Source organism: Castor canadensis, chromosome 3 (assembly GCF_047511655.1).
Source record: "Castor canadensis chromosome 3, mCasCan1.hap1v2, whole genome shotgun sequence".
Taxonomy (NCBI): domain Eukaryota; kingdom Metazoa; phylum Chordata; class Mammalia; order Rodentia; family Castoridae; genus Castor; species Castor canadensis.
The window spans coordinates 100,740,598-100,753,945 of record NC_133388.1 but is presented as its reverse complement, the minus strand read 5'-3'; the positions used below and the strand labels follow the sequence as shown (position 1 = coordinate 100,753,945).

Below are 13,348 nucleotides of genomic sequence, written 5' to 3'. Positions count from 1 at the left end.
CGCAGTAAAAATAAACCTTTGACCTTCTTCTATTAATTTATCTCAAGTAATTTTCATAGCCACAGAAAGTTGACTGACACAGTACCTATATATAGTAATGTAGATTTTTAACTCCTAGAATTAAATTAGGTGTTCCAATGATGTATTTCCTGTTTAACTTGTTTCATAGATGTTTTATACTTTTCATTGCATCAATGTTTACTTCCTTATTAAATTTGTTCCAAGGTATTTTTTAGGTATTGAAGTGGCTTTTTAAAATTTTTCAGATAGTTCACTATTTTTATACAGAAACTTTAATTGTTTTTGTAAGCTGACTTCATATCATGCAAGTTTGAACATTCTGTGTATATATTCCCTCAATTTTTGCAGGAGTCTAGAATTTTCTGTACATGTGATGATGTCATCTGCAAACAGGGTCATTTTGATTCCTCCTCCCCAATTTGTATGATCTTTATAATTTCTTTGTCTTTCTTTCTTGCTCTTTGTTTGTTTGTTTTGCAGGGGAGAGCGCGAACGCAGTCCCCCACTACCACAAATTATGCAGTTGAGTTTCCCACATTTGGGGAAATCGCAGGGGTCAGCACATCCGGAGTGCAATGGATAAGCCTCGCCCTGGGAAAACCACCTTCGTGATCATGGTATCTCCCCTGCCAGGTAAGTATCCCTTTCTTGCTCTTGCTAGGACTTCAAAGTCTGTGTTTACTGGAGCTCCTGAGGGTAGGTGTCTTTGTTCCAAAACTTAAACAAATGTCTGTAGTTTTCTCAGAGGAGCAGAATTCATGTTCCACAGAGGGTGAGGAGTTCACAGCCCAAGGTGCTCTCCATGTGGTGGAGGTCATGGTGAAGGCAGGGAATGCATTGCAGCACATTTACTTGATTTATGATTGTTTCCTACATTTCATTCCTCTCTAATGTTGAAAGACGTTTCAGGTTATTTCCAGCTTCTGACAAACACTGTGTTAATTATTTGTGTGCAGGCTTCTTTTGGGAAAACATGGCCTCATTATTGGTAGCAAAAAACTCAGAAAAATAATTTCCAGGTGACTTATCAGGCCCTTGATGAATTTCATTAGGAACACATGTGCTGTTCCTGAGGAACACTTGGATTCCAGTAACAATGTCCAGGCTCTAGATCCTGTTGAGCTCAACAACACTGGTTTTCCAGTTTTTCACGTTGATTTGAGCCTTCCAAACTTTGAAGTGGTGTCTAACTGTGGTGTGATATGAGATCAATAGTGTTGAAAAGATGAGTGTTTGTTTACATACTGGGGTATCACTTGCACATCTTCTTTGATGCAATGTTTGCACAGGTCTTTTTTCAGTTTCTGGATGGATTTAAACATTTGAATGTGGAAGGTTCTTTTCATATTCTGAATATACCTGTCTTGATGGTTATGTGACTTGCAATTATTTCTACTATTCTGTGGCTTACCACTAATTTACTTTAGAGTAGAATGGACCTTATATAAGGACAATGTCATTGTCCCTTCTGCAAATTAAGAACAGAGTGTGCATTTCTTCTGCCAAGTGGATGCACACTCCTAAACAATTTTGGAAGCAGAGCACCACCTCTGACCACACAACAAATCTCACAATACCTTGATCATAAACTTCTCAATCTCCACAAATGAGAATATATGTTAGTTACAGTTCCTAGGGAAATGTATTATAGCAGGAAGAATGGACTGAGAAATCTCAATATTTGTGCATCCTGGAATACTTCACACTGTATATCTTCAGTGCACTTGTCTCTCAGTAATCCATGCATTACTTCCTGTTTCATCTCCTTTCTTAGCCATGTGCCCTCACTTGACCTCCATGCTCAGAAAGCTAATGTTTGTTCTTGTTTCCCATATATCCACCTGAATGGTCACATTCCACATTGTCTGGAGGCCCTAAGAAACTCAACTCTCTGAGAAGTTGAAGGAAATTTGTTATTTCAAAATTTTCTAGGTTTCTTCTTATTGTTGTTCTGCATTTTGTAAGAGTAAGAACTTTTCCTCAGAGCCCTAAATCTGAAAGGCAATTAGCAGCTTATTTTGTAATAAATAGAATGTGAGAACCATTTAAATACCCATGAAGAGTTCAATTGACAAAACAACCAAATTGTTTTCATAAGCTGGAAAATTACTACACCTAAGAATCCATCAGTGCCAGTTTCCCACAAAAATATGGAAGTATATGACTGGATTTTCTGAGTTGGCATAATAAAGTATCAAAAGTGTATATGCAATGTGACAAAAAACAATATAAAGCTACACACAGCATGACCTGACTGTTCAGGAGACAGGAGGACAGGAAGTCTGATAGGACAGTGGATTACATTGGAACCACAGGAAAAAAAACATGAAAAGAAATAAGTGTTTATGGACTTGATGGCAGTGACAACTGTTGTGTTTATATAGAAACATTAATTTTTAACATGTGCACATGTCATAAATGTGCAGGTTACCATATGCATTTTTCTGAAGTAGGGTCTGCTTCAAATGAACAATATACATCATTAGAGAAAGACATGTAAACAATGATACAGGAAATGATTAATTAACATGTGTATCTGAATGCTGGGTCTCTATGTTCTCTTTCAGTTAATACTAAAATACAGCAAAGCCAGATGTGTCCTCACTGCAGGAATAGGTACTGCAAATCTCCCCAGGCAGGTCTACTCTGTTGAGGATCTGAACCAGAGGCCGTGGTTTCAGCACTAAAAAGTATAGGCCCAGACAATGTTACAAGACATCAGGTCATGTTCATAGAGCACACTGAATATTTGGTACTTTTCCTTCTGTACAAGAGAGGTAATATTAACTGATAAATGTAAGCACAAAAATAAAACAAATTTAAATGAAATAAAGTGTTCTATATATATAACAATACAAATTCATACAGTAAGATAACCTTTTCGGAGATGCCATAATGTTCACCAAACTCCCCCAAGAACACACATCTCTGGGCTCTGCCATTTTTAAAACATCCTCTAAGACCTTCCTATATAGCAGGAGGACATGCAAATAGGGCTTCCCTCTTCTCATGAAAATGATCCCAACCTTTTCCCTGTAACTCTGGGAGAGGAGCTCAGCCCTGGATTCCCAGCTGATCCCATTCAGTGATCACCACAGAACACAAACCCCTCAACATGGATTTGGATCCGAGCTGGGTTTTCCTTATTGCTATTTTAAAGGGTGATTTATGAAGGACAAAAGATACTGAGTGTGTGAGTGAACATAAAGGAGATAAAGAGTGGGAATGTTTAACAGTTTCTTGAATAGATTCTCTGTTTGCAGGTGTCAAGTGTGAGCTTCAACTGGTAGAGGAAGGAGGAAAAAAGGTCTCTAGGAGCAAAGTATATTGTATTTATATATGGAAACATCAAAATAGAAGCCAGTATTTTGTCCTGAATAATTTTATAACTTTATGAAGTATGAAAACATTTGTTTTATTAGAAAGACACATTCTCATATTTGTTATTGATGGGGGAAGAAATGACTCTTCTGTGGTCACCAGGACCAGATCATGAGGTTGCTTAGAGGATCATTGTGAGGAATTTTCCATCAGAAATGTAATTCCATGTAATTACCTAATTAAAGCAGTCTGGACAGAGGTTACCCAGGCCCTGTGAAGAATAAACATGGATCGATATTGCACACTGCAAACCAGCACCTAATCTGATTGTCTTTTTGAACAAGTCCAAATAATTCTCCCTAGGTTTCTATCCACACCTTATTCTCCTCAGCTTTCTTTCTCACATCTCTGTTCTCCATGTACTTCCTAGAATGGAAGATGTATTCTTTGTTCTCAATACCAGGGCTAATGTCCTTTACCTGGACCTCAGAGGTGGCTGCTGCAGACCACAGGGAAGCTTAAGAAACCTTCCACTTTCCATGTCTTGTGGAATTTCCACTATCTTCAATACTTCAACACACTTTAAAAATAGAGGTAAACAAATGCAACGTACCTTGTTGAAAAAGGGATGGGAGTTACTGGTATTATTCTGATGTGACTATCACAAATTTACTTAAATTCCCTGTGTTGTTGGTGATAACAGCTGATGGAGACACAGGTTTTCTGTGACTTCTCACTTCATACAGTAGGCAGGGGTAACTCAGGTTACCCAAAGACATCTAGTCAACCATCAGAGAGAGCAACCTGTAATGTTAGGCAGGAGCTGAAGCTGCAGCCTCCATACAATTTCAACTTCTTTACTTCTCCAAGGGCAGTCTTGCTAACTTAGAGTGAACTGATGGCCACGGGATATAAGACCATCTGCTAACAATGCCTTCCTGGAAATACTATGGTTTGTGTGGGGTGGAATAACTGGAGCCTGGAGCCAGATATACTAACACATATGACAGAGGATTATACATCATTATCTAAAATTTTATATTTGACAAGGATACCAGATTCATGTCCCAATATCCTTTCTTAGAATATTTTGATTCTCAGGGCCAAGTGAGAGGAATACTAGTAGAAGGACATAGTTTGCACCAAATTTGTTCTGGGGAAAATTCTCATTTGAGAGAAAATTCAAATGGGATCACTGAGTTTGGGAAGTCATCACATGGTACCTGTCTCTGACTGAAGGAAGGGAGTCTGGGTGGAATTTTCGAAAACATCATGCTTCTTGATTATGGACCTTCATCACTATCAGCACAGAACTCTGCCAAGAGAGGAAAAGCAACAGATTTTGTCTTTGGCACAACTAGAAGGTAGACTTCTGGTAACACTGACTGCATGGGTCTTTCACCTGCCTTACAGCAGGGGGATTAACCTGGTGCACCTCAGGAAACCATCAGACAACCAGACCTTCTACACATGTGGGTTAAATATCAGTGCATAGGACTAGAAAATATTTCTGGACACTATGACTCCAAAATATTTTCCAATGTCTTAAAGGATCTATAAAAATGAATTGTTGGTATGATTGAGGTAAACATTTGGATGTAATTGGAATAGACAGTGGGAGTCCAAAAACAAACATCACTGCAAGGGTGCTCAGTGTGGGGTGTGAGTACCACAGATGATGATGATGGTCAGAACACCCACTGGGGTCTCAGGACCACAGTGAACCTTGGAATATCATACTGGATGATCAGAAGCACCAAGGAGGTCTCAATAATTTGTGCAGCTCTGAGAACCACAAGGATGTCCAAAGGCAAAACAGGTTGCCAGCTATTAGTACAGGGGCTCAAAGGAGGAACAGGATTACTGAGGCCCTGTGGAGTCAGACCTGCTGAGGTCCTGCCTTTTCTGGCCCTTCTTCTTCTAGTGAGTCTCTCCCTCCCTCTAGTGACATCACTGTAGTAACATCAAGGTTTCTTTAACTCTTTTATGAAATTCTTCCTGAAGCAAGTTACAATGTAACATTTATTCCTCCTTCTGATGTATGCAACTTTGAGACAGAAAATTGTACGTAATTATTGATTCCCGTCCTTCTCCAAACTCTTTATCTACAGTTCATACATATTCCTCTCACAAATTTGTGTAATCCCAATATGACAGAACTAAGATAACTTGTACACTCCCAAAAGTAATAGAACAGTCACTAATTCTTCTCTTTTTCCAGTACAGTGCACAAAACCCAGGGCCTTAAGCATGCTGGGAAACCTGCTATACCACTTGATCCACATCCAGCCTTTTTCTTAGCATGTTTGTTTTTTATTTCAGAAAGGGGCTTGCTAATTATTCTCTCATAATAACCTCAAATTCCTGATCCTCCTGCCTCTACATACCGAGTAGATGTGATTACAGGTTTGCTCCACCACCCCTGCCTTAGCACTCACTTTTGATGCTTACTTTCCCCTTCCTTCCCCTGACAATGTGAACACAAATCTATTTCCTGTCTTCATGGATTTTCAGTTATGGATATTTCTTTGTATGTGGAATCCAGCAATGACTAAGACTTTCTATTTTCTTTATTCAGAATATAAATTAGTTTCATCATTGTTGTTCCATAATTTATACAGCTTATAAAATTATAGCTATTAGCCTGTATTGATGAGAATGTTAGAAATAATAACACGTAACACTGATAAGAATGAGAGATTATATAACCACTCTGGGAAAGAGTCTAAGATATTAAAATAAATTCATATTATGAACCAAAATTCTTCCTTTAGATTTATTGCTAACGGAATTGAATCTATACATTTTCTCAAAATCTTGTACAATGGAACTCCTAACAGAAACCTGAAAGAAGAAATATTCTGCATCTATCAAGTCATAAGGAACAAAGACACTGAACTCTACCATAGAATGGACTATTCATCTGACATAAAAAGACTGACTTAGAAGAAATGTGAGAATATAGATGAGTGTTGAAAAAAATCACGTCAAATGCTACAGACTACCATACTCTGTTTCTCTTGCCATGGAGAGTCTATACCAGAGATGCCCACACAGAGAAAATACAAAACTAGCTTCCAGACTCTATGGATAGGGGTTGAATGGTGCCAGACATAGTTTTTCCCAAGGGATGTTGAAGGTAATGTGTACATTCATTATAGAAGAACAAATTTGGGAAAATGTATAACCTTATTCTATTTCACACTGAGAATGTTATTATATGTGGAATAAATTTCATGCAGAGTGTTATCTACTTCTGAAAGGGAAAGAAACTGTCAATGAAAACACAATGAACACATAAAGGTCAGAAAACTAATGTCCCCAATCTAGAGCTCAATGTGAAGCTACAGCAATCAGCTGATCCTGAAAGTTGGCTACCTGGATCAACGGGACAGAATAAAGGGAGAAGAAATAGACCTCTATTGACATGCACAACTTATGATTTACAGAACTGAAATCAGTATTTCATGGAGAATGAGTATTTATTTCAACAATTTATTATGTGGAAAATCAAACTGTGAACCACAAAGTAATATCACCTCATACCTGATAAACTATTATCAGCAAGACAAAACATTAAAGTGTTCACAAGAATCTGGAAAAAATACAACTCTCAGCAAACTTTTAAAAGGATGGTAAATTAGATATTGTCAAAAAACTTTAAGGAGTTTCCTCATGAGCCTATTAATGGAAATACTGTATTATCCTTTCAGTCAATGCTGTATTTTGTTACACATGAATATAAACCTCTAAGAAATGAATGGATATCTGAACACATACATCATACCAAATGTGAACTAAGAGAAAAAAGAAAGCTTGAACATAACAATAAAGAGCATGTTCCTGAACCAGAAATGAAATATCTCCAAAAAAGAAAATTTCAGAGACCAAAAACTCAATATTTAATTGTACCACATATTTAGGAATAGTAATGTTATTTCTAAAATATTTATTTTACCCAAATTAATTTTAACCAATAGATTAAAGCGTTTTACTGGGTACCATGTAATAATTTGTCACTTGTATACACTGAATAATATTTTAATCAAGTTGAATATATCTGCCTCATCAAACATTTATCATTAAATGTAAGGAAACTCTTCCAAAGTCATATTTTGAGAACTCCATCTCCTCAGTACTATAATCAGAAAAATTATCATAAAAAACTAAGAACCCTGCATCCAATATCTATGATTAGCAGAAATGAAAAATTCACCAAACAATTCTACGATCACATTTACCATCATATTTAAAACATCATTCACTACAACGAATTGGGATACACCCAACAAAGAAAAGACAGATTAGTTTGTGCAAATCATAAACATGCTAAGCTCATCAAGAGACTGAAAATATGAAAAATTGAATAAACATTTGAGCAAATCAGAAATAATGATAAAACTCATCATCAACCTGAAGAATGGGGTTCTTTGAATCTCTAAAGACATGTCCAAATCTGTGCTGAACATGGTTCAGATGAACAGTTGAATCCACTAGAGAGGATTATAATCACATGATCTGAGCTCATTCTGTCTAATACAGGCTCTTGGACACACCGAACTAATCAATAATGCTTTCTTATAATTTCAACTTCGTACTAACACAGATATATACATTACGTTTTGTATGTGGATGAAAATAAACTAATTATCCTCTCATAGAATTCATGGAGAGATGGGAAAGGAGGGAAGTGTCACGGAGCCTCAGGGACCTGTGATGACATCAGGGCTGACTTTTCTGGGTCACCTGCATGCATTGCTGTGCTGTCGTCCTTAGTCTCCCCTTATTTGATACTAGTGTGATTAGGTATAGTGTGGACCTCAATGAAGTCTGCAGAGGGCACAGACCATAAATCTCCCTGGTGCCCTCGTGTTGTTACTCTGCAGATAAACAGAGACCAGCTGTCATGGGCATATGACAGCTTGCATCTATGGTGCAACGAAGGCCCAGACATCATAATAAACAAGCATAGAATCAAGGAAGGGAGACATTGCAGAGAACCTACATGTAAGAGTGTGCACAGAAAAACCCAGATGAACAATGCATGATGGGACTATGGGACTATGGATCTTAAGACTCCAGATCAGCAGGATTCCAGCCTGCTTAGGAGAGCTTCAGCTGGGATTTCACATGAATGAGTGTGATTTCATCAACTGCACCAAGCAGAGAGTGTGGATGGGGCTGCCAGTGCCTTGTAGGCCCAAGCTCCACACCAGTGTGCATGGACAGCAGGACATCAAGTCAAAGGCCCCTAATTTTCAATGCTGTCCCAGTGGGACTTTGATCATTACACAATGCTATTTATATGTGATGTTTTTCAATAAAACCCAGTCCATGCCATCAATAGGTTTCTGAGAATGACTGTGTCATTGGGTTCCACTGAGAGGCAATTCTAAGCATGTATGTGAGTTGCATTAAGTATATTTTTAGGAAACCCTCTTTTGAGAAAAAATACAAAAGGCACCATGAGGTTGTGAAAATCTTCCTGACATGGTACACCTATAACCCCATGGAAATGAGGAGGTATCTGAGTGGCAATAGTCTGAAAGTATTTTCTTCCTGTCCTGGGCCAGCACCGGTACCACCTCTGCAATCAGTCCAGAGCTGTGGACATGGCCAGGCCCTGTGTCTTCTGCACACTATGAGGGACGTCAGAAGGCAGTCAGTGCTTTGATCCTTCACAGTCCCAAGACAGTGAGGTGATTCAGGTGTTTGTCAGTGTCCATTGTGGAACCCAGATCACATGCAACCATGTAGGTGCAAAAAAAATTCATGGAATCTTTAAATTCTTAAACCTTTTCTGCAATCTGAAAATATAATAGAGTTGTAGAATCATGGAGAGGAAATGGTTGAGCAAATTCATTTAAAACTTTAGACAGAAGTTGGAAGATTTGAAAAATATCTTTTCTGAGTGGATGGGGGGCAGGCTAAAATAGGGGAATAAAAAGTTTTGGGGACAACAGCCTAATTTGACTTTTCCTAGTGGCAGCAGCATAGGTGTTTTCAAATGTAAATCTCTTCTTTAAACAAGAATATTGATAACTCCCCATGCACATAATTGAAATATCTAAGAGACAGCTCAAATGCAAGTGCAGAGTAAAGCAAATATGCCAATTACACTAGCCGAAAACACAAGAACCACCCATATTTTTCTTCCATGAATCAAATAAAAACAGCTCTAGCACTTTCTCCATTCGTTTCTGTCCACTTCCACTCCACCTGGCAGCACCATGACACGTACCTTCACTCAGTAAAATAAATTTCATCTTCTCCTCTACTACACCTACATGTCCTGTCTGTATTCTTTTCTCATGGGATTCAAGAATGTACGTGTGTCTGACCTGAGTTTCCAGACATTGCTTGTCCAGAGGCAGCTGCCTGTCCTCCACCAATTGATTCTTTTAAGAGGGGATATTATGTGAGAAACACTGGCTTATATAATACTCCCAAGCATAATACATCACTCATCCTTCTACCAGCAACAAATAGATATTGTCAGTGGGTTTCTGTAGGATTGCCTGGATCTACACAGGTTTTTCATATGAAACTGCACTGATAACCTGATAGACATAAAGTACTCCTCCTCACCTGCTTCTGTGAAGAATTTTAAGAACTATAGCAAAGTCTGTCTGCAAACAGCACCATGTCACCCAAGAGAGAGGCAGGGTCCCATGGATACACAGAAGAAATGGCCATGACGTCAGTGTGGATTCTCAGTTGTCCAGATCAGAGAGGGATACAAATGTAGCCTGCATCATCAACGCAAGGAAAACTGCTCTCATTTACTTAAAAGAATTGAAACTTGGCACTGACTGTGTGCTGACAGACATCATTCTCAGTAGAGGAAGGACCATTCCACAGAAAGAATTTCCATGAGGAGTAATATTTCTCCCTAGTCAGCTTATATAGACTTTCCTACCCTGTTTCACTTCAGTTATCATACACATCACTCTTTCCATGTTATTTATTTTAAAATTATATTTAATTTGTGTAAGTCACTTGAGACTCAAGATAAATTCACCATTATTAGTCTAGTCTTTACTTTGGACATGGTTAATAAAATTATTAAGACTGTGATGGTTATTGTGATGAGATGCACATGGCTATGAATGTGTTCTTCAACTCAGGTCATTGGAAAGTTCCATATGTCTGGTGCAGCCCTTTCTCAAAATTTTGCTAGTGTGCTGTCTTCCCAAAGGCAGATTATATAACAACTCCTGGAAGCTTATTATTCATTACAAAACAGAGCTAAGGTGGATGGAGAACAGGCTTACCAGAGAGCAATGACCTACAGGATTGTCCACATCCATTGTCTTTCATCAATATACTTTTATTCCCAGATCAATTGCTTAAAGTGGCTTCTTATTAGAAAAAATTGTAAGTATAATTAGGTTCTTGATGAATAGTAGAACACAGGATAGAGTCCAGGACATGATGGAAAACACACTCAAGACTGAGTCAAGTATAAGAGTCCAGGAGAAGAGAATTTAAGTCATCATCTTTCCTGATCATGGTCACATACGTACTGTCCATCACCATATGGCTATTGCCCATGGGACTGGCAGTGCAGGGGTTTTTTTTTGCATGAGCCCCACCACAATCCCATGCAAAACTCACTCTGTTGTGACACCTCAGGAACTGAGATGGCAGTATCTTGCGAGAATGTTTCAGGTCCATTGCAATCTTATGAGACTGGCTTTATATGTGGCTCATCATTGACTAAAAACTGACACACAACATGTGACAGAGAGGACCTCTAAGCACAGAAAGAGTGGATGATACTGCTTTCCCTGACTGCTTGTATAAAACAAATAAGAAAAACACGAAATGCAGATATGTAAAATTATCAGCCTGGACACATTGTAAAGAATGGGGAGGAGGAAATCACAGTGGAAGAGATCACACAGGCTTTGGCCAAGGGAACTGGTGATGAGGAGGTTGTTATGGACAAAGAAACCAGAACTAAAGGGGCTTCATTATGAAACACCAGCCATGAAGAGCTGAGGAAACATGCTCACATGCATGAGGCTCCTGTGTCATCTGCACACAGCCGACTATAGGTGAGGCTGCCAGGCTTGTGGATCCAGCCCCTACAGCAATGTGAATCCTAACATTCATTGCTTGTCTCACTGAATTTTAGGTTTGTTTGGAACATGTTATTCATCTCTTCTTCCTCATCATTCATTTTGGGATGACATTTTGGAATACAAGGAGTGAGATACACCTGCAGTGTCCCCCATACTTGATTTAATACCGAATTTGTAAAACATAACATTAAACTTAGATTTTATAGCTGATACTGGAACAACGTTCTGTGTGACTATTGCCATGGAGAAATGCATTTAGTAGTGGATGTACATTAACTTGTGTGGTCCATTCTGGAAAGCTGTAGTTGAATACCTGGGCCCCTCAAGGTGCAGGCTTGGAACTTAATCATCAAGATGGTATTCACAGGTGTGTCCTATACAGGAAATTAATCCAGGGAAATCTAACTCGTTAGATGGAATTAGGAGTCCTTTTACAGGGATTGTTAGAAGGAACAGACATTTTTAGGCCATTCTTCAATGTGAGAACCCAGTGATCCTCTCTTCTGCCATGTGAGGATGCAAAAATTATGAAAATTGGGAACAAGGAGCCTGCACTGACCTACAAGAAATCTGCCATTGGCTTGTTCATTGACTTCTCAGCTGCAGAGATATGAGAGACAAAATTGTTCCATTTGTAGGTCACAAGTAGTAAGGTCTTTGGATTTAGGAATAAAATGTACAGACCCCCTGAGTCTGTGCACCATGGAATATTCATATGCTGATGGACCAGCAAACTTGGCCTGCAATAATCCATCAACCATGTCTAGTATAACCTTCTTCTCCTTGGTGTCTAGTGACCTCTGCCCCAGGGACATCACTTCCCATCACTGAAGTGGAGTGCAGGAATTTAGGGCAGGATAGTGTTGTGAACATCCCAAAGCAGAAATCTGAGTCTCCATGGTCCATGTCCTCTGTGTGTCACCTTGTCTTGTGAAGACAGGTATTTGAGGTGTTAATTTGTTGTTTGGCAGATAGTCTAGTTGAATATGGTTGTTGTCTTTGCTGTCAGAATAGAAGCATTTTTTTTCAGATCTCTACAAGCTGAATAACAGCTTAGTGTGTCATAAACTGAAACTTAAATTATCTCAACACCCATTAGCAGGCCAACTGACAAAAGTTTCTTTAAATGTTTGATCTTTGGTGAAATTACTGAGCATAAAACAAACACAGAGGGATATTCAATAAACATTATTGTTTAAAAATGAAAAAAATTAAAAGTATACAAATCATGTGGTGGTTGTATAAATTGTCCAAAATGAAGATGAATGTAACACATCATAAAAGCCATGTTTGGTTTGCAGATAAGATAGAGGAGGGAAGGTGGGAGGGGATTATAAAGGAACTCCAGGACACAAATGGGATTGAATATGGGTTCCCATTTTTGCTGATGGTGAACAATATCTATGTTGTCAGCATCATCACATGTGCTCTCCATAAATATACAGCTTATTACATCCTGTGCTAAAGCACATTGAGTTTTCTACAGAGACATCACTTGTCAAAGTACAAAAAGTGATTGTGATAAACAGTGACATGAGATGCCAGAGACTCACAATCCTGCCTCTGCCCGAATCCTGGTTCTCTGTTTCCTTTCACTAAACTTTATAATGCAGGAAAGTCACATCTGTGATAATTATGAAATGGGGTTCTGTACTCCTCACCAGGTGTGCCTCACTGTGACCAGGGCTGGCTTGGGGAGCTTGTAAAATCACAGAGCAATATAAATAGGATAACTTACTTGTCATGAACTCCTGTACACATTGCAGAAACATTTATAGTCATTTTTATACTTCCACATGATTTAAAAGAAGATAAATTTAATATTTGAATCACAATTTTTTTGTACATGGAAAGCATTAAACCAGATGACGAGTTCATAATTTTAATTATCACATAATGAGACCTCATGTTTTCTTTAG

General features: G+C 38.5%; 1 non-coding gene across 1 annotated transcript; it reads right to left on the bottom strand.

Annotated features, from left to right (window-relative positions):
* Positions 1–498: 498 nt before the first annotated feature.
* On the bottom strand, positions 499–662 carry LOC141421893 (U1 spliceosomal RNA). The gene has a single exon (XR_012446583.1). It is a non-coding gene; the product is annotated as a U1 spliceosomal RNA (small nuclear RNA).
* Between the last annotated feature and the right edge of the window lie 12,686 nt (positions 663–13,348).